Genomic DNA, 21,744 nt, shown 5'->3' with positions numbered 1-21,744 from the left:
TTTTGGGGGGGGGGGGGGCATAGAGGAGCATGCTGTCACAAGAACAACCTTTCATGAATCTTCCAGGGTCTACCCTCGTCTTTAGACTACCAGAACTCCAAATGCCCTGAAATATCCTGTTTAAAACGCATTTGAGAGCTGGAACAGTAGCTCATTAGTTCAGTTGGGGCCCCTGAAAATAAACAAATACATCCCCCAAACCAAAAAGTGTTTGAACCTAATGCTGTCTGTGCCCTAAATAGAGGAAAGGGGTGCAGAAAATGAGTCGGTTGCTCCCTAGAATAGACCGGATTACAGGTAGGAAAGGATCTGGGGTTCACGGAATGCTTTAAAGCTCTGGCAGGAATTTCTTAGGACAAGCTTCCTCCCCGCCCCCCTCTCTTCTCGTCTTGACAGCAGCATGCAGTTTTCAACGTGCATCTATCAAAAAGCCTCAAAAGGCAACATCTCCCTCCTTTAATAAACCGGAGTGTAGCATGAGCTGGGCCAGAGGGTAACTGTGGAAACTAATCCTAAGGGAACCTACCAGAGTAGTCCTTCTAAAAGAAAGAACATTATTATTATTATTATTATTATTATTATTATTATTATTATTATTATTATTATTATTGGAAAGGAAAATAAGTAGAAACAGAGAAAAAAATTAAAAAAGGAGGAAGCCTGTCCCTTCCAAGCTTTTTAAGGTTGCAGACAGAACAGCTTTCTTCTCCAGAGCCAAATGACTTTGCAAGCGTTCCTTGCAAGTTAGGGTCGTCAGGGGTCCGCGGGATCCGGGGAACAGTGCTGACGGGCTGCCAGCCCTGCAAAGCCGCAGCCCTATCTGGGTGCCCGCGCCCTGCACGCCGCCAAGGACACTTACCGTGACCCTCGCGGCTGCTGCTCACACCTGGACCTCAGGCGGCCGCAGTCCCTGGCGCCGGCGTGCCCGCCCCACGCCGTCTCAAGGTCACACCGCTCGGGGACGCCGTCTACGCCGCGGGCTCAGCACAGAGAACGGAGGCGAGGAGCAGAGCTGGCCTCCCGGGCCGCGCCGGGGCCTTCCCTCCGTGTCGTCGGTGCCAGGCTGCTCCCCTCAGGGTCACTTCCATTCTGTGCTCAGTCCCAGAGCGGCGAGACATCTGTTTTCCATAAGCCTCGCGCAGAGGCAAATCCTGGATTAGATGCCAGAGCCCACGCCACAGCTGATCCGCACACAAAGAACCGGGGACAAACACGCAAGTTGGTGCCCAGTTCCAGAACCACACGGATGACTAAGGCGGCCGCAGCCGGGATGCACCAATCCGCGGCCTGCTGGGTTTTCAGGTCTACTGCGGAAAACTCATCCCCCCCCTCCCCCCACTCCTCCCACCCCACTAAAGCACGCTCTGTCCCCGCAGGGGAAGTGACTTCAGCTGCACCCGGCTGAGCGAATTCAAGGCAGCCTGCTTCCACCACCGGGCCTTCGGTATTGAAAGCAAACCCTGCTGAACGCGAGGAAGGGGGACAACGCTCGGCGTTTGCTTTAATTCCATTACATGAATCAAATATGATACAGTCAGCGCTGAAAACGACGATGAAGTGCTGTCTCTGAGGGCGGGCTTTTCACTTTCTGCAGCAGCTCGGGCAAAATAGCTGCCTTCTCCTTGCTTCCCCTCCTCACTTAGGAAGCACGGAGTGGCTACTCTCAAGGGCTGTACAGTTTAGTGAGGGGTAGGCCAAGGAGACTTGGCATTTCCCAATCCTACAAAATTACTGTCAAAGAAATGCAGGGCGGGCTTGGAGGGATTTTCAATCGCTAAGGAATCCGAAGACCCAGCCATCTCCTCCCCACCAAGCGTTTGCGTTTTGGAGCTTAGGCAGATTCTGGAACAAAGAAGCTGGGAATTGATCCTGAATGTAGTTGTATGGGGAGAACGGGAGCAGTGGGGACAGATGCCCTATGGTGGATGACGGGGGAGTTAGGTCCCTGTCCTTGTTTGCAAACCGGGGCCTTGATTTTGGCCGGAAGCTAAGGGACCCCTCTGGCAGATTTCAAGCTGGTAGGTGATGCACTAAGATTTCCACCGCAGAAAGATAATTTCACAAGAGGGGTCCACCTAGGAAGGGAGTGGAGGTGAATTGGAAACGGGGCAAAGACTCCAAAGAGAGAGAGAGAGAAACTGGGAGTTGATGCTCAGGATAGGAAGGGAGTATGTTGGGGGCTGTGGACCCCCTGGACCCAGAATTGCTTGTAAACAATTTCCTCCTGCTCTGAGCGGGTACAGCTGCTCTGAGCAGGAGACTCTGACGGCAGGGGCGTGGTTTCTGGTGAGGTCTGCGAATGAAAGATCCAGGGAGCAGGGGCGTGGCCAGAGCCCTATATAAACTGCCCCTGAGCCCAATAAAGTTGGCACTTTTGCATCAAGGATGTCCGTGTCTCTGTCTGTCTGTGTCTCTGTATGTTTTTAAATCTCTAGCCTGGTTCCCGGCTCGCGTACCGCAGAGTGTAGAACAGGCATTGTGTTTTACAGGAGAAGGTACCAGAACGGAGTTACAGACTGTCGCTTGAGCAGCAGGGTAGATGGAAGGAAATGAAAAAAGAAAGAGGACCCAGAGAAGCCATGGGTGGGTTCACAGAATGATGTCCCAGAAGTTGAGCGTGGTTACTAATGAAAACCGACCACACAGATTTCCAAGGTATTTGGGGACCTGGCTAAGCAAGACAGGCTAGGCAGGTGTGTGGTTAGAAGTTGAAGGTAAAAACAGACAAGGGAAAAATGCACCATATTGGTTTGTTTCAGCTGCCAAAACCAAGTACCAGGAACTGAGGGGGTTAAACAACAGAAATGTGTTGTCTGACAGATCTGGAGCCTGCTGGCCTGTGGTCAACACAAGGGGAGGGGCTTATTTCTGAAAAAAATGCCAGGAAGGGGCTGCTGGAACCTCTTGCAGGCTTAGTATGGCTCCTTGGCTTGTATGGGGGTGGGGGTTAAGACTTCTGCGTAGGAATCTGGAGGAAAGAGTTTAACTCATAGATTCACCCACCTTGAGCAGGGTGAGAGGTTCTAGGGGAGGAAATCCACAGCAGGGGAGCAGGGGAGGTGTGGGCAGAAATGTTGAGAAAGAGGACCAGAAAACAAAGAGGATTTCATTACATTCCAGTCACACACACACACACACACACACACACACACACACGTACACACACCGCTTGTCTGATCATATCTTCATTTTAACACCACCTGGGGATTTTTATTATTCTTTTTCCTTAAGTGTATCTATCCTATATGAATTCATCACACATCAGGTATTTCCTGGGTACAGGCTCAAAGTGCCAATGGCTGTCATGAACACACCCACAAGTACAGGTACAACAACCTTTCAGTTCCTGAGAGCAGGCCCTAACGGTCAACACCTGCCCCTTTCCTTCTAGACTCCTCCCTCCCCGTGCCTCCCTTCTGTCACAGTGCCACAGTCCCTGGGCCCTTGCCGTGAGACCGCTGCCATGTGTAAACTTTGGACCATCTTCAGTGCTATCCACGAAGTTTAGAAAGAGCACAGCAAACACACAGGAGATGGGATTTAGCGCTGGCCTTGCTCCTTTGAAGACTCGACATTTTATTTCCTGTGCTGAAGCCTGAAGCCAAGGCCTTGCACACACTAGGCAGGTGCTCTCCTGTGCGCTACAGCCCCAGTTCTTCTATCAGAGTTTTTTATCTGAGATGGAAAAGGGCCCAGGACTTACTGTATTGCCCTGTCTGGTCTCCAACCCCCCTGACTCAAGCAATCCTCTGTCCTCCGCCTTCTGAGTAACTGGGACTCAGACTTGTGCTCTGGTGTCCAGCTCTTCAATCTTACTTCTTACTCTAAAACACTACTTAAGTAGTCCTTAATCTCAATCCCTCTCCCAACGGCCACTCTTGGAAGGTTAATGACTTCAATAGGCCTTTAGGGGGACGCTCTAGGATTCAGTTCATGACTAGAAGGGTGGAATTCGTTTGGAAATCAGTGATGAAGTTTGTGAAATCGTGAGGGGAAGTTCTGAGGACCCTGGGAGGACCTGACTAGCATTACAGGCAAGTTCAGAGTGAAACCAGTTCCTCGGTGGGCCAGCTTCCGGCCACCACTGCTCATTGACTGGGACCTGCTTCTTCATAGAACCTGCCTAGGATCTAAGACGTCAGATAAACTGAAAGACTTGTATGTGAAGTAGCTGGAAAGAGCCTGCTCCTCCACCACAGCGGTAGCCACTGTTTGCTGAGCACACAGGTTCTGTGCAACACCCTGGCACAGAAGGAGCCAAAACCATTTCCTCTAACAAGGTCTCAGGTGATTGATGTGGGCGAGGGTCACAACACACAGTTAAGTTTCTAAAAGGCTCTCCATAAATGAGTGTGTGTGTGTGTGTGTGTGTGTGTGTGTGTTTGTGTGTGGAAATTGAACCCAGGACCCTGAGCATTTGGAGCAAGTGCTCTGCTACTGAATGATACCCCAGCCTGTCCATTTTCGGGAAAGTGAGAAAGCCTTCATGGAGAGAGGTGGGGAGAGTTCTGGTGACCTGGGTTTGATCTGTTGGAAACCGTAGGAAACTCCGGGTGATTAGTGACATCATGTATTGCTCAGGTTGTCAAGGACCACTGACATTTTTTTTTTAACCCCGATTTCCTCCCATACCACATAGTTAAACTATATTTCCTAAAACCTCCTTTGGTTTCAGCTTACACATCTTTTGTGATGTTGGTTCCTCCTGAGCCTGTTGTGGCCTTTCTTCTCTTTCCCGAGTCCAAATTCTACCCTTCCCTGATTATAAAGTTTAATTGGCCTTAGATGACAATGTCTTGGAAAAGCGCGCGGGCGCGCGCGCACACACACACACACACGTGTCCTGACAACACTTCTCCACTCCAGTTATTTCCCCCTACAACCCCTTTGCTCTTTTATGTGCGCCTCCTGAGGTCTGTGCATGTCTTCTCTGTGTGTGTGCACATGTATTCCCACATTCTTGTGGGAATGGAAACCATAGGTCAACATCACGTATGTCTTTCTTGGTCATACCTACCCTAGACCCAAAGCAACAGTGCCCGGCAACCAGGGACTAAAACTTCTGAAACCATGAGCCAAAATGAGCCTTTCTGACTTAAAAGTCTGTTTAAAGTGGTTATTTCTTACAGTGAGGGGGAGCTGACTAACACGGTTGAGCATTGCAGCTGAAGCAGTGTTAGCATCTCCGTCCGCAGCCAGGCAGCCTGCTGCTGGATCCCACGCACCAGGCCTCCTGGTCAGTGGCTAAGAAAGTACATTCCTTCTTGGAACGAGAAAGCAAGAAGAACTAAACTCAAGTTCCCTTACAGTTAACAGAATACACACTAGATAACAGCCTGGATCCTACAGTCGCTATGTGAGGGAACCAGAGAGGTGTTCCAGGAGCCGCATCAGAGCAAACACACCCGTTTGAAAGAAAGTAACAAATAGAAGTGGCTACAATGATTTTAGCGTCCAGTGGCCACACACACTCAGCTCCTTGCCAGCCCCCTCATCCCGAGACTCACTGGATTTTTTTTTTATACATCAAAAGGAAGAAAATAGGAAAAATTAATCTACATCAATATGGGGGGAAGATACACAATGACAAGTTATCCCTTACCCCAACACGCTAGGTGGGGCTGAGGACACAGCTGGACATGGTTGCTACAGAGGCAGGTTTACAAGTAGCCTTGGAGACCACAGGCGACAGAGATACCTTTCCAACCCATCTTAGAGGTTGGTGGTTGCTGGTCACCAAACCCTTCTGCTTACCCTGTGCTTCTGACTTCAGGTCCTGTCACTATGGGTAGCTTGTCCTTCCCCATGGACCCTGCACTCAGAACCACACCCAGAAGCGTGAGATGGACGGCACCAGATCTGTATATACCACAGAGACCATAGCTGACAGAGCCTATCTGTAGGAAGAGGCTTCCACCAAGACCAGTATTCTCCGAATGCCCATATGGAAGGCAGGGATGCCTGCCCTTGCCCCCTCCCCCCGCTTTCTCCCAGCATTGGTGACAGCTCACACAATGGCACCCTTGGTATATTGCACGCTCTAAGTGTGGGAAGACAGCTGCTTTTTAATGTCTTGTCACTCTCTGTCCTTGTCACATATCCAACACAGCTTCTGGGACTTCTAGGGTCACTGCTGCTGTATAGGGGTCTTCCCATTTTCTGTCGGTAATGTACCAGCAGTAATTAATATTTATGTTATGTCCCCAGTGTGCCCAGAACACAGAAAGGATCCAGAGAAATGACAGCTATCCAAGTCGAGGGTGGATTGAAAGGACTCTCACCCTTAAGAAAATACCAATGGCTGCTATTTCTTGTTCAAAAAACAGGCACAAGGAAAGGACTGCACCCCGGGAAGAGCCTGTGCTCTTGGCCTCAGGGAGAGCCGAAAAGCTCACAGCTCTCATCCTGTTCCCTTGGTTCCAGGGGAGGAACCTGGGGTCAGTGATACATCAAAAGGACTGGCTATACTAGGCACTCTGGGAATTCAATTAGTGCCCAGCTGTCTGGAAAGCACCCGGAGACAACAGTGGAGGACAATATTGCAGATGCCATAGGATTTTAGGAGCAGGCAGAGGCCACCCACCCATACTTGACTTGAAACCCCTTATCCATCACCATATCCACAGTTTAAAACCTCCCTTGGTTTCAGTGACCTGTGGTTGACTGTGGTCTAAAGACATAAAAAGGGAAAGACTAGAACTTAACAGCCTATGATATATAGATATAGTGCAATATCTTTCATTACTGCTTGTTATGCGTTTTTTGTCATTCACGGTTGTCATTGCTTGCCACGCCTCGTTATGAATGAAAAGTTATGGTAGATATGGATATGCAGCAAAAGTCGATGCATGCTACCTTCACCTGCAGCACTAGTGCCAAACTCCCCCTGCAGCCCAGTGCTGTCCTGCACCTGCAGCATCAGTGTTTGTGTGTGTGTATGTGCGCGCGCTTCAAAGTTCAGTTTAGTTCAAGGTTTGGGGAGGGTGAGTGTGGCGCGGAACAGGGTGGCCTAGCACGCAGGACAGGCTGTGTGATGCTAAAACAATACAACAAAACAAAACAGAAAACTCTTCTGGGAAGGGGGGGGGGGTGGAGAGGGAAAAACTTCCAGTAAGTGTCTGTCCTTGGAGATTCCTTGGCAGGATATCTATTACACCAAAGGTCAACCCTGACTTCTGCCCCGTGGGAGCCACAGGATCACAGACAGGCTTTGTGGTTCTGCAGACGCCAAGGTCTCCACACACCTGCGGAGAATGAATGCCCTTGGTGGAGAAGGCCCCTGTGCTGGTGTCAGGAGGCCAAGCGTGTGAAGTCTGCTGCTGTCTGCGAAGGCCTACTGAGTCAGCAGCCTGAGGAGTTGGCTGCTGATCTCTATCTCAGCCCTTGGAGAACAGTACTGGGAATTTACAGTGGAGCGGGGGAAACCCCTCCTGGGAGTTAGAGCCCTAGAGTGGCTGCTCAGGGTGGAGGTGGGATGAGTCTTCTCAGAGAGTGGCTTGAGGCGAAAGGAAGCCCGGACTCCTGGCAGGGTGGGGGTGGGGAGAGACATTTGATTTTCTTTCTATCTTTTTGGTGGGTTCCTTTAATGTCCCTGGATGACAAAGCAGGTGTTGACTGGGGGATGGGTGAAGGTGTGTGCACACTCCTTTGAAATTTAAAGTAGAGCACTGTGAAGTACAGGAACTGTGAATACAAACCAAACCGTGGCTTCCACTGCTCCAGTAAGACAGAGGTCATCAAGCTACCAGTTCTTAGGTGGCTACCAGGGACTGTCTACCTGTTTTCTTGATCCCACTGTCTTCCACCCTTGGCTTTGGGGCTCCCTTTTCCTAGAGTTCCCTACAGACAGGGCTCGGGGAAGAAATGGCCGCTTTTGTCAGTCTCAGGAGGGAGTTAAGGCTGGGTTCTCCCAAGAGCTGCTTTTCTATGATGCGGGTGTGGCCTCCACTTTTCATCCTCTGGCCTAGATTGATGATTTCAGCCCAGTCTTGGTGGGAAACCTCTGGAACAACACCAAGAAAGTTCCATCATAATGGGGGTTGTGCTTCATGGAGCAAGGCACAGGAAGGACCCCAAGTCAAGCACGCTGAAGGTGTCTGTGTTTCTTATCTTCCCAACCCCAAGTCATCCCAGGAGGGAGACATTGGGATGAGCACTATCAGATGAGGAAAAGCGAGGGAACTGGGCTTTCCCAGGACATTGGTAGAAACCGGAGACCCGGGATTAAGTTCAGCTCTGCTTGAGGTATATGCTAGACCCATTATGGAGCCAGAGTCAGAGAGGACTTTGAAGACGTTGCCTCATGGGTAGATCAGATGACAATGGCCCAAGGGACACACTGTCATCCAGAGTCACCTGCCGGCCAGCGTGGTGTAGAAACTAGGGCACAACCTTGCCAGGTGACTCATAGTTCCTTTTCCCAGAATTTTCAGTTAATCCTGGCTGGGGGGGGGGAGGGGGGGCACTCAGCAAACTTAGTCTATGGTTAGGCCGATCTCTGAGTGCTGGTAGCTGGGAAATGAGCGAATTTACCAGAGAGAGACTGTGCTGAGCACTGTACATCAAGCTACCCCTGGACACAGTTAAGATCATCTCACAGTGATCCTGCCAGAAACTTTAGAAAAGTGGGTGACTTGCCCAATAATATACTCAAGAGTTGACCTGGATGCAACCAAATCAAAGCTTTTGCTCTCAGCCTTGGTCTTCTGGGGTCACCCCCGCCAGTGTGGCAATGCTGAGGTCCCGGGGACCTCCCTTTAGCTGGCCTTTCTTAGGACTAGCCACATGCTGCAGATTTGGGAAGTGGGACCTAGAAATAGTGTGCACCTTGTACAAATATGTGTGAGAGGTGGCCTGAAGTGTGAATCCTGAGAAAGCTGTGATACTGAGGGTTAGAATAAGTGTGTGTGTGTGTTCTTGTCTCCGTTTCTTGGCAAACAGTTCTTGAAGCCATTAAGATGCAGAAAATGAAAAGGTATCTCTGTGTGCTCGTGGGTGTAGGAAGGTCGAGGGCTTCCCCAAGCCCTGGGAAGGGATCTGATTGTCAGGGGAGTGAGCGGATCTCTGGCTGCAGTACCAACACTCACCTTCGGGAGGCGCAAAGGTGGCTGTCCCAGTGGCTGTCATCTAACTAGTGGAGCCTGCCTAATGAAGTCACCATAAAGCAACAAAGCCACCAATAGCAACAAAAGTCACGACAGACACATCTGCTGAACAGGTGGAGGTGCTGGGAGGACTCCCTCCCTACCCCACCTCTACCCTCCCCATTCCACCTCTACCCTCCCCACCCCACCTCTACCCTCCCCATTCCACCTCTACCCTCCCTACCCCACCTCTACCCCTCTCTACCCCACCTCTACCCCTCCATACCCCACCTCTACCCTCCCTACCCCACCTCCACCCTTCCTACCCCACCTCCACCCCACACAGCTCTTTATTTGACAGATCATCTATGTTATCCATCATATCATTTACAATATGCCAGCAGACAGAGCGTTTCCCTGGGTTCTGCAAGCCTTCTTTTTTTTTTTTATGTATACAATATTTTGTCCACATGTATACCTGCAGGCTAGAAGAGAGCACCAGACCTCAGTACAGATGGTTGTAAGCCACCATGTGGTTTCTGGAAATTGAACTCAGGACCTTTGGAAGAGCAGGCAATGCTCTTAACCTCTGAGCCATCTCTCCAAGCCCTCTGCAAGCCTTCTTTAACACCTGTACTTGAAGCCCCAGAGAGAACTTTCCAGTCATAGCATGAAGTTAGACACAGGTGCATGCTAGTCACCAAGCCTCCCAGGTCGCTGGGACCTCTGATTTACAGCTGATGGTTAGTTAGCATGGGAGTAGCCCCCAGGGCAGGGCAATTGAGCTTTTGGAAGTATTCCATCAGGTAGGAGTGGGGAATGCAGTGCCCCCAACAAACGGAGTGTGCAGGGTGGTGCCGACGGTTTTGCCCTGGCCCCACCCGACCCTCTGCAGTCTGAAGTTCATTTTCAGAGTCAATTCTTTCTGTTCCTAGCCTGCTCCAAGGGGCAGCTTGGCCCTCCGTCTCTCCTGGGCTCTAGACCACTCACTCAGGAGCTCTGGCCTGACTTGCAAACTGCTCATGTTTTTTTGTTTGTTTTTTTGTTTTGTTTTTTTTTGTTGTTGTTGTTGTTGTTTTTTCTAAGACATTTATTTGTATTTATCTTAAAGGTTTTTTTATTTTACATTGTTTTATGTTTCCATACAAATGGGCTAAACCTTGTGCTGCTTTGGGTCCTATTTACTTGAGCACTGACTTCTGCATTCAGATCTAATCCATCAGGCGCTGCAAAAGCATGGCACTTTTACAGGTGCTTTATCTAGTTAGCGTACAAAACCTGGGGATGGGAGAAGCCAGAGATTCAGAAAGCGCAGCAAGGATGCCAGGTGACTCACCAGCCTCCCTTCTACATCCTGTCCACACCAAACACACCGGAAGCTCACTGACTTCACACCACCAGGCTCCTCGGGAAAGGCAAGGACACAGAGTCTGATCAAAGCTGCCTTGGACGGTTCTTTCGCTCAGCAGGAGGCGGGGTTTTCTAGCCCGCTTTCGTGCGGCCGTAGCTCTGTGATGGGGCAAGGGTCTACCTCCACATGGACCAAAAGGAAGAAACCAGAGTCGACAGCCGGGGAAACCAGAACCAGGAGCCAGAAAGCAAAGCTGTGTGGCTGCCCAAGCCCCATCAGATTCCTCTGAATCGTCACAGCGGGTGGGGGTGGGGCAACAGGGGCCACCTCTACCCCGGCCTCTCCACTCCAGTAATCAAGGACAAGCTCTCTATTCGCCTGGGGCTCTTCCTTGTTCCGAATGCCCTTTGAGCACTTTTTATGGGGCAGTTAAACTTTACAGCAGCCCGCTGGCTCACAGCCTTCCCACATTTCTGAATGGGTCTGTTTATGACAAGTCCACTATGCCTCCTCTTTGAAAATGCTAAAAAGATATTAGCTCTTTCAAAGGGGGTCAACCGGGGTACACAGGCTACAGAAACCCCACTGTGGCAGCCGCAAGCCGTGAAGAGCTGCCTTGGAAAAGTAAAAGGCTGAGCACCCGGCAGCGTGTAGGGGAGAAAATGTCTCCAGCTCAGTCCAGTGATGCTGCTTGGGGCCAGATCTGCCCCTCTACCCCAGTTCTGTGCTTTCTCACCTGGGTGGACCAGGCTCTATAAGCGTTCTAGGCAGGTCTCAGAGGACTCATCTTTTCCTCCGTCTTTGCAGACAAGAACTGAAAACCAGCAGCAAAGCTAGCAACTCAATCACAGCTCATCTCCCTCCCTGCCCGAGATTAACAGCCCAGAGAGAGACTCATCACACATGTGGAAGTTCTTACCTGGGTTCCATAACAGCCGCTCCTGAGATTAAAGCCTGGCCCAGCCTGCTCAGCACTAGGGACTCTGCTCCCTTTAGTCCTCAGACAAATGAGCCCATTATAGTCATCAGACTGAGTTAAAGGGTGGCCCTTAGAAGAAAACTATAAACAGCCCTGTCAGCACAGGCCAAGGGGAGGGAGGGGCTGCGGTATCAGGGACAATGGGAGCCAATGATCAGCCTCTCTGAGCTCTGTTTGCTTAAGATATTGTGTTTCACCCTGAAGCAGGGGAGACAAGGAGTAAGGAACACTGAACAGGAAGGGTAATTACTTTTTTTTTTTTTTAAATTGAGGTTCTCTCTGCTTCTGACCTTTTCTTTAACAACTGTCTTCACTGGGGTAATCCTCTCAAGTGTGGCACAACTCTAAATCCTACTCTGGAAATTCAAACTCTATTTCTGACCTCAGAATGCAGGTTGCAGAGGAACCCCAAGTCAATGCTTCTCCCCCAAGTCAATGCTTCTCCCCCAAGTCCATGCTTCTCCCTCCAAGTTCATGTTTCTCCCTCCAAGTCAATGCTTCTCCCCCAAGTCAATGCTTCTCCCCCAAGTCCATGTTTCTCCCCCAAGTCCATGCTTCTCCCTCCAAGTCAATGCTTCTCCAAGTCCATGCTTCTCTTCCAAGTCCATGCTTCTCTTCCAAGTCCATGCTTCTCCCTTCAAGTCAATGCTTCTCCCCAAGTCAATGCTTCTCCATCCAGCCCACACACCTGCTACAATGACTTCCACTTTCCCTGTTCTCGATGCCCAAAATGCTCTTGTCCATTTCATGATACACTGCTCAGCGGGTTTCAATTTCCAAGCACCCAGAAGGAAGCTTTAGCTATAATCACTTCCTAGGCAGGTAGTCCACATCCACACTGATTGGGCTCCACATCGGGGAAGGTCAGGCTGCCCTGGTCAGGGTGGGGGATGGAGGGGAACAAGATCTCCCTTATCTCTCAGCACTACTTGTCAGCTCAGTGGGAGGCCAAACCCTGTGGAGAGTGTCTTAACTCTATCTCCAGAGGGGCAGGAAGGATCAAGCTCTGGACTACAGGAAGCCTGCAAAGCCTTACTGTGCACTGCAGAAGGTTCTGTGTCCACCTTAGAGCTATGCTTCCTGTAAGGCTGAAGTCCCTGTAAATGGGAGCGGGGGGGGGGGGGGGGGGGGGTGCTCAGGCCACTGGCAGCTCACTGTGCCGTTATAGTCCTCAAGGCCAGGGCTGGCAGAGCTCAGAGAAGGTCAGGACTTAGGCTGGCCCCATCTTCAGCTGCCTTGCACTTGGCCACAGAAAAGGCCACTTCCCTTCACGTCAGATTCTGTACCGGCAGGTTGTTAAGATGGTCTCACAGGGATATCTGGGGCTCTCAGCCTCAAATACAGGTCTCCTTGTATTTGAGGACAGAAGGAGACAGAGCCCATGTGGGGTTTAAGTGTCTGGGTCAGACCAGCCAGCAACCATGTCTGTGAGGAACTGTCTGGATTGCTAAATGATGTGGGAAGGTTTAACCCCTGTGGGGTGTGCCACCCCTGGGTCCTGGGCTGTGTAAGAAGCCCGACTGAGCTTGGACTTGAGTCAGTAGACTCAATCCCTCCATGATTTCTGCTCCAGTTCCTGCCTGGAGTTCCTGCTCTGGTTTCACTCAATGGATTGTGCCCTGACCTGGAAGCGTACAATGAAATAAACCTTTCCTCCCCAAAGTTGATTCTGCTCATGGTGTTTATCACCCTGAAGTAGAACAGTAAAGTACCACCATCAGTCCTCAGAGGGATGAGGTGAAAGGCCAGGCCCATACCATGACCTTTGATGTCTCATTACGTCACCCAGGGGAGGCAAGAAAAGCATGTGGGCAGGAACTCTAGAGCTGAAATGGCCAAGGTCTGATCCATCCAAGCAGGCTCTGCCCTTCTCTCTCTCTCCCTCTCTCTCTCTCTCTCTCTCTCTCTCTCTCTCTCCCTCTGTGTATGTGTGTCTCGAGGATGATAATTGGATGTTCTTTCCAGTAAATCAGACCTGGCTGTAGTCGGTGGGATGCTCAGACCTCACAGGGGCCGTTTAGAGAGTGTAGACAGAACACATGTGACATAGACTGTCACCATCACTGTAACACTAAGCCCTGAATCCATTACGTGCTAACTGTCACCAGCTTCTCTTCAGGCCCTTCCCACCCAGTCTTGGTAGCTGCCAAGCTGGGATCTGTCTCTAGGGCTTTCTTTCTTCCTCTTTCCTTCCTTCCTTTTTTCCTCTTTTCCTTCTTCCTCCCTTCTTCCTTCCTCCCTTCTTCTTCCTTCCCTCTTCTCTCCCTCCCCTTCCTTCCTTTCTCTAAAACTATGACTTTCATACATTAAATGCAAACTAGATTCTTTGCAGAGGCTACAACAGGGCTAGGAGAATCAGTCCGTGTTGGGAAGAGGTTCTTTAGCTATGAATAACACTTGAGATAAAATCCTGAGTATTAAACGAGTAGATTAGAAAGGATGGTGGGGTTTGTTTGTTTGTTTGTTGTTTTTGGATTGTTATCTTTACAATAGTGCCAAGTGAGCTAGTGTCAGGAAACTGAAACAGAAAATGATTGAAACTATGGAGGAAGAGGTGACATAGAACACCCAGAGAAGACTTCTCAGGGGATTTCAGCAAGAAAACACAACTTTGGAGGCTTGGGGTGTGACTTAAGTGGTAAGGTCCTTGTGTGAGATCCTACATTCCACCCCTAGTACCACCAAATATTCAAAAAAAAGAAGGAAAGAACTCTGAGCACAAAGATTCTGAAAGAGCCTGCTCCTTCACTGGCCGCCACACCCTTTGGCGCTGGCCTACTGCTGTTACTGAAAGTAACACACAGAATCATCACAGAGCAAGGCTGTCTGTGCGCCCATGAAAAGTGGGGGATGGTCTCTATTTTCCCCTACCTCTGTGACATAACACACTTCTCCTGACCCCTTGTGGACAGTTGAACCTTAGGAAGCCTGGAATATATCCTCAACCACCATTTACAAGTTCTAAAATCTCAGAACTTCTCTAGCAACTACAGGGCCCGTAATAACGGGCTGTGGCTTTAGGCAGGGCCCATCCCCTCTTAACACCGCCACCCCTCCCCATTTAGCTTCTGTTTCTGAATCCAAAAACCTTCTCTCTCACCTTCTCCTGCATCCATGCATAGATTCCGGTTTCCTTGCCTGTAAAATGGACCTCTGAGAGACTCCTGAGGGCCTAGGACACATGGCCACCCTTAGTCCTTCTCCTGTTTCACCCTCAGAGACGCAGAGGACATGCAAGATGAGGAGACAAAGCTGCTAATTAGAAGTCAGTCACGTCACTCACTTCCTGGAGCACGCAGAATTTCTAACAAGCAAAGCGTGAAGTCACCAGGCTCCCAAGAAAGGTCCCATATACTCTGCACAAGACCTTTCCCAGAGTCTCCTGGGGACATCTAGGTAGGAGGAGCACAGAAAAGGAACTTGAGGATCCAAGTCAAGAGGACACTGACAGGAGCGGCAGCTTGTGGTCTGGTGGGAGGAGGTGATTAAGGCCAGGACCCTGCCAGTTATAGCTGGCTCCTCCTTCAATCCCACTTTGTGCTTCCTGGTTCACAGTCATGTGGGGAGTCCCCACCACACATGCCTGTCACGACGATTCCACCGACTGCTCCCGCATGCAGGAGCTGCCCTCCTCCCCTAGCTCATCATACCTTACCCACCACATTAGACCAAAATCCCCTGAAACTGTGACCCAAAGTAAGCCCTTCCTTCCTCGTTTCTGCCCTGTGTTCGGATCCCGGTGATTCAAAAGTAGCCCACACACAGCCGTAAGTCAGAGCCACCCTGAAACTGGGAGGTGGTGGTGTAGGGTCTCTCACAGGGGAAGAACAACTGTCACAGGATCCCGACACAGCCAATCACATGGCCACTTATTCGTTATTCTCGGGAGCCAACCTCTCATCTTGAAAACTGTAACTAGAACCCACAAAGGCTTCCCTAGCATTCGGGACAATGTCTGGACAAATAGACAACAGGCACACTCACATAATGACACTTCAGCCAAAATGAACTACACGACAATGCTTTCATAAGTGTGTAATTCAGGGACTAGGGAGAAGGGTCAGTGGTTAAGCCCTTGCTGGCAGGGAGGTGGGGTTGGGGGTTCCCAAGAGGCACTTCTATAATATCTCTGGGTGAGACCACAATTTCGAAAGTTTGCCTTTTGAAGGCTTTGAGCCCTAGCAGCTAAGATAGAGTACCAGGAGCCAGGGCTGTGCTCCTGGCTGCGTGCCAATTAGTGGCTAGCCCCAGGCTGCCTAGAGCCCCAGGGTCCTGATAGGAGTAGCAGCCCTCATCCTAGGGAAGGGTAAAAGTTAATGAGGCAGCATGTGAACTGTGCTGTGCACTGTGCAAAAAGATCCCAAGTTACCCTAAAGCAAAATTATTAAGAATGTGCCCCAAATGGGTGGAGTTAATGAGACTCTTAATTTCTCGGGGACAAATCATTACAGTTGTTTAACCAGCCCCACAGAGGCCAGGCTGCTGTGTTGTCTTGTAGCTCTCTGAAGATAGAGCAAACCCATCTTATTCGTAAATGGGCTCAGACAGACATTGAAGGCAGCTGTCATCTCCTCACCGACTTACGTGCAGCCGTGGGGTGTTCTTAGAATCACTCGTGGGTTCGAGGAGCTTCAGGCTGCAGCCCTCGCCATAGGGAACCAGCAACGAAAACCTCACAAGTAGATTGACCCAGCATGATGGGATGCTTCATTGAGGTCCCTATTCTGAGTGCTGCAGAGAGCTTCAGTGACCTAAGAGTCTTAAGTCAAGACACTGCTGCCAAAGCCTGTCACAAATAAACATCCCTCTTAAGATTCTCGGGCAGGGGCTGGGGAGACGGCTCAGCGGTTATGAGCACTGGCTGCTCTTGCAGAGGAGTTCCGAGCATCCAGGTACCTGCTTTCAAATACCTGTAATTCCAGTTCCAGGGGATCTGATGTCCTCTTCTGACCTCTGAGGGCATCAGGTGTGTGTGGGGGGGGGGGGGGGAGGGTACTTACATACATGGAGGCAAAACACTCAAGCATATAAAATAAATCTTAAAAAAAAAAAACCAAAAAACTCTCAGGTGTCGAACCCTTCCTCAATGAGACTGAAATCTCTGCTTTCGGCACACGAGCAAAACCTTTTCACTGTGCTACAAGAGACTTAAGTTCCATTTCCCAGACAACTCAAAAGGAGGAGGCCAGAATCACTGCTTGGGGGTGCAAGTGAAGGCACTACCACACGGACACTGACACACAGAAATTCCCAGGGTTACCTTTTCGGTCAGAAGCAAACAGATGAAATAGGAGAACGGGTCATAGAATAAGTCTGGGACACTAAAAAGAACTGTCTACAGCGGGACTTCTCGGGGCCTTTAACACGTCTTTGTATTAGGGCCTGCCAAGAAAGGGGTGTATATGGTGCAAGATCCTCAAATTTCCTTGACCAAGAATCTTTTCTCTTTTCTTTTCACTACTCCAGAAATGATACCCTTTCAATAAAAAAGATTACTGCCTGCCTGGAAGTTAGCATCTTGAGGGACTAGAAAGGCTGCTATTAGCATATCTATCTTTCTGTAAAATAGGTCTCTGTGCCCAGTATCAGCTGCACAATGACTGCTTCTCCTCTTCCCGTAGCCTGGAAGCCGCCAGAGGGCCTGGAGGAGCCCTGTTCTGTTTTGTTTTTCTTACTCAAGATATTCACCTCGGGTTTTAAAAATAGCTTGTCCTCTTGGATAAAAGTCAGGCGATAGATTAATCTTTAACAAATAAAGTGGCTGGGCCGTGGAGTTTGGCCTGGTCGGAGGGGTGGGAGTGTAGCCTGCCTGAAGCGGCAGCTCTGTGGAACACACTCCGTGGGTGCCCATCCCCCGCAGCAGGAACTGAGCCAAGTGAGCGCGTTGGGGCAGTCTGATGCCCAGCAGAGCTGTAGGGTCACAAACCTCATTGAGGCTGCCAGGCACAAGCTGTCGTCCTACAGGTCTCTGCTGGGTAGAGAGTGCAAATTGCCCACCAGTGAGTGTGCCCTCCTTCCAGAACCCCTTCCCTTTATTTTTAATGGTACTGGGGCTGGGAGCCAGGGTCTTTTTTCACACTTGGCCCCGGAACTGCTGAGGTTTAAGCATGTGGGGAAAGACTCTGCAGAATAAAGACATTATTTCCCGATTCCCTTGCAGCTACCTTCAGCTCTGAGGTTATTTTGACCCAAGAAATTAAGAAAAAACATAGAGCGACAATTTTGCTCCACAGCCCCCCCCACCCCTGCCTTTCTGCAGGCCCCCCTTTCCTGATGCTCTGTCCTGAACAGCAGGTTAGACTGAGGCCACTCCTCACCCGCTGCAGACTGGACTCTGAGATTCACCCGTGTCTCCCAGACAGGCTGTAACATACACATTCACACACATCTGTGCCGAGCATACGCAAAGCTCTGGGTTTACCCCCTCCCGGTACCACAAGGAAATGACCCCTCCTGAGAAAGAGAAGGAGAGGACTGGATGGTCCAGCCCATGGTTACTTAGCCATGGAAGGTTTGGCCTATGGTAAGGCAGCACCCGTGGCAGGAAACACAGCTACTTTCCTCGTGGGGGCCTGGATGTCCCAGCAGTGCCATGGGCTGAAGACCAAGCTTCTAACGCAGGAACCTTAGGGAGAGGCTTATTCAAACCACAGCGTCGGTATTCACTCTGAAAGGCTAATTATGAATGTTACATACAAAACAAAAGACACAATAGGCCTAGCGTAGTCCTGCCCAGCTACGGATAGTCAAAAGTATCGTGACATCACTACCATGTGGACAGCTCACCAGCTGCCCTTTGTGTCATTACAGGAAGGCGTCCCCGACTGGCGTTATGTGTGCACCGACTCACTTGCATGCACAGGCACGGGTAAACATGCTTTCAGCATGTGCAAGGCTGGATGTTTGGCCCCCAGCACCTCAAGAGAAAGGTGCCGGGGAGATGAAGAAGTTGGTAAAACACTTTCCATGCAAACATGAGAACCCAAGTTCAGATCCCAGCGCTCGCACAGAGGCGACGGGAAGGAGGAGATGGGAGGGTCGCTCGGGTTTTCTGGCCAGCTAGCCTAGCTGAAGCAATGATCTCCAGGTTCAGTGAGAGACTCTGTCTCACGGAATAGTGTAGGGAGCGATTGAGAAAGACACCCACGGTTGACCTCTGATCTTCACACACACACACACACACACACACACACACACACACACACGGATTAAAAAAGCAAGAAACATGTCCGTGTTTCATCACCCTGAACAGAAACAAGCGACAGTTGTCCCTGCGGCTTGGGCTAGGTTCTGCTGTGTGAGGCTGATCTGTGCTTCGGTGTGCGGGGACCCTGATAGGGTTCATAGGCCCTCCCTGAGCCCAGCCAATGTTTCTGGAAGGAATAAAACCTCCATCATTTGCTGGCAGTTTTCTCTGTAGGTGGATGTGTTCAGTAGTGGCCTGCTGCCTGCCAGCCTGGGCTTAGTGACATGAAACCCCCCCCCCCCCACTGATGTGTCAGGTGCCTTCTCACAGTCTGTGATCCCCGTGGCCCCTCCTCTCACAGTCTGTGATCCCCGTGGCCCCTCCATCCATCAGCCTGGGGCTCACCAGGATCTGTGATCCCCGTAGCCCCTTCTCACACAGTCTGTGATTCCCGTAGCCCCTTCTCACACAGTCTGTGATCCCCGTAGCCCCTTCTCACACAGTCTGTGATCCCCGTGGCCCCTCTTCTCACAGTCTGTGATCCCCGTGGCCCCTCCTCACACAGCCTGTGATCCCCGTGGCCCCTCTGTCAGCCTGGGGCTCATCAGGAGGGACCTGCTTAATTGTCTCAGTTAGTGCTCGTCTTTGTGAGGGTTTCTATGGCTGTGATGAAACACCCTGGCCAAAAGCAAGTTGGGGAGAAAAGTTTTGTTTGGCTTATGCTTCCCTATCACAGTTCATCACTGTCCAATGGAGTCGGGACAGAACTCAGACAGGACAGAGACCTGGAGGCAGGAGCTCACACAAAGGCCATGAAGGGGGCTGCTTACTGGCTTGCTCCCGAGGGCTTGCTCAGCCATTTCTTACAGAACGCAGGAGCACCAACAACGGGCTGGGCCTTCCCCCTTCAATCACTTATTAAGAAAATGCCTTAAAGGCTTGTTTGCAACCTTACATTCTGGAAGTTTTTTGGTTTTTTTGGCTGGGTTGGGAAGATTGAGACAGGATTTCTCTGTGTAGCCCTGGCTGTCTCATTCTGTAGACCATGCCTCGAACTCAAAGATCTGCTGACCTCTGCCTCCTGAGTGCTGGGATTAAAGGCATGTGCCACTCTGCCTGGCTCCAGGTGGCATTTTCTCAGTTGAGGTTCCCTCCTCTTGGAAGACTTTAACTTGTGTCAAGCTGACATAAAACCACCTAGCAAAGAACACCAGGTCACCCTACTGATTGTGCTATGTGTATGGTCCCTTCTCCATAAAGACCGTGAGTAATATTGGGACGTTTTAAATGGTTTATCCCTCTAGGAATGAGTTACTTTCTCACTGGGTTAAGCCTGGTCCTGTTCTGTCTTCCTTTCCCTCCTCTTCCTCAGCCTTTCTCCTCGTCCTCCCCCACTTCCTCCTCCCCTTTCTTGCTTCTTCAGTTAAAAAACTAACATTGTTACCCCAACAATTAAGCCATTCACGTTATTTGCAGCTGCAGTCACTGCTGGTCCCTCCATGGACGGCCCCACAGCTCACTTGTGATCTGCAGATGCAGATGAAGTCAGGGTGGCCTTGCTTGTGGGGCTCGCCATCGCAGAGGGACACGGAGTAAGTACTCAGCAAGGACCGCGCAATAGAGGGAAATATGCACATGTACTGTGTGTAGGAAGGGATGGATGTCGTGTGCACAGCTCACATGTACTGTGTGTAGGAAGGGATGGATGTCGTGTGCACAGCTCACATGTACTATGTGTAGGAAGGGATGGATGTCGTGTGCACAGCTCACATGTACTGTGTGTAGGAAGGGATGGATGTCGTGTGCACAGCTCACATGTACTGTTTCTAGGCATGGATGGATGTCGTGTGCACAGCTCACATGTACTGTGTGTAGGAAGGGATGGATGTCGTGTGCACAGCTCACATGTACTGTGTGTAGGAAGGGATGGATGTCGTGTGCACAGCTCACATGTACTGTGTGTAGGAAGCGATGGATGTCATGTGCACAGCTCACATGTACTGTTTCTAGGCATGGATGGATGTCGTGTGCACAGCTCACATGTACTGTGTGTAGGAAGGGATGGATGTCATGTGCACAGCTCACATGTACTGTATGTAGGCATGGATGGATGTCATGTGCAATGAAAAATGAGGCTGGAGAAATTGCTCAGTGGTTGAAGCACTTGCCATAGGAGCGTCAAGACTGGCGTTCAGATCCCCAGAACAGATGTAAAAGCCGGGTGGGCCTAGTGGCCCACCTGTAACTCAAAAAGCAAGACAGGGCATCCCCAGAGCAAGCTAGCCAGAGACCAGCAACATAGGTGAGCTCTGAATTTGATTGAGATATCCTGACTCAGTGAAAAAGGTGGAATCGAGCATGATTCCTGATACTTATACTTCGAGTTTCACGTGTGTTCACCTGCATGCACTTGCACACACACACACAAACACACACACGTGTGCCCACACAAATGCAGACATACACACAAACACGTGTGCCCATACAAATATAGACATGTACACACATCTGAGTATAAGCAGAAAAAAAGAAAAAAATTGAAAAAAAAATGAACATTTTTTTCTCTTTAGAAGAGAAATTTAATCAGCAGAGTTTGCTCTGGAAGCCCTGATTAAAATTCAGGTCACACAGCATGCATCTGGACCTGTTCCCTTTCATGCTCTTCTTTTCTTTGTCTTTGTTTTTTAAGATAGGTTTTTTTTGGGGGGTAGCCTTGGCTCTCCTAAGAATAGCTCTGCAGACCAGGCTGACCTCAAACTCACAGAGATCCATCTACCTCTGCCTTCCGAGTGCTGGGATTAAAGGCCAAAGTCAAGCCAGACATGGTGGTGGTATAGGACTTTAATCCCAGTACTTGGGAGGCAGAGGCAGGTGGATCTCTGTGAGTTTGAGGCCAGCCTGGTCTACAGAGTGAGTTTCAGTACAGTCAGGGCTACACAGAGAAACCCTGTCCCCCCCACAAAAACCCACAAATAAACAGACCAAAATTAGTTTTATTTACCCAGACTCTAAGGCTTCTCAGGAGCATCTCCTTCCGCTGCCCTGAAGAGATGATGATGAGGGAACCAGGTCCTCCAGCTTGCTAGGAAAACCTCCACCACTGAGTCACACCCCAGCACTGAGTTGCTTTCACACTTAGAAGGAA

The 21,744-nt window shown here is 50.2% G+C and overlaps 1 protein-coding gene across 3 annotated transcripts in view; it reads right to left on the bottom strand.

Moving 5' to 3' along the window:
• Positions 1-11,469, bottom strand: part of Trim2 (tripartite motif containing 2) — a 93,768-nt gene extending 82,299 nt beyond the window's left edge. For 2 of the 3 annotated variants that reach the window (XM_041658956.1, XM_041658959.1), the window contains exon 1: positions 860-1,251. The gene's annotated coding sequence lies outside the window, so the exon portion shown is untranslated. Of the gene's footprint in view, positions 1-859; positions 1,252-11,353 lie in introns of those variants that run through there. The other variant, XM_041658957.1, reaches the window with a different exon arrangement.
• Positions 11,470-21,744: the final 10,275 nt, after the last annotated feature.

This window comes from Microtus oregoni, unplaced genomic scaffold (assembly GCF_018167655.1).
Source record: "Microtus oregoni isolate MIOR12 unplaced genomic scaffold, Mior012 000010F_ref0000083, whole genome shotgun sequence".
In the NCBI taxonomy this organism is placed as follows: domain Eukaryota; kingdom Metazoa; phylum Chordata; class Mammalia; order Rodentia; family Cricetidae; genus Microtus; species Microtus oregoni.
Note: the sequence above shows the minus strand (reverse complement) of the source record. Positions and strands in the feature narration are given on the sequence as shown.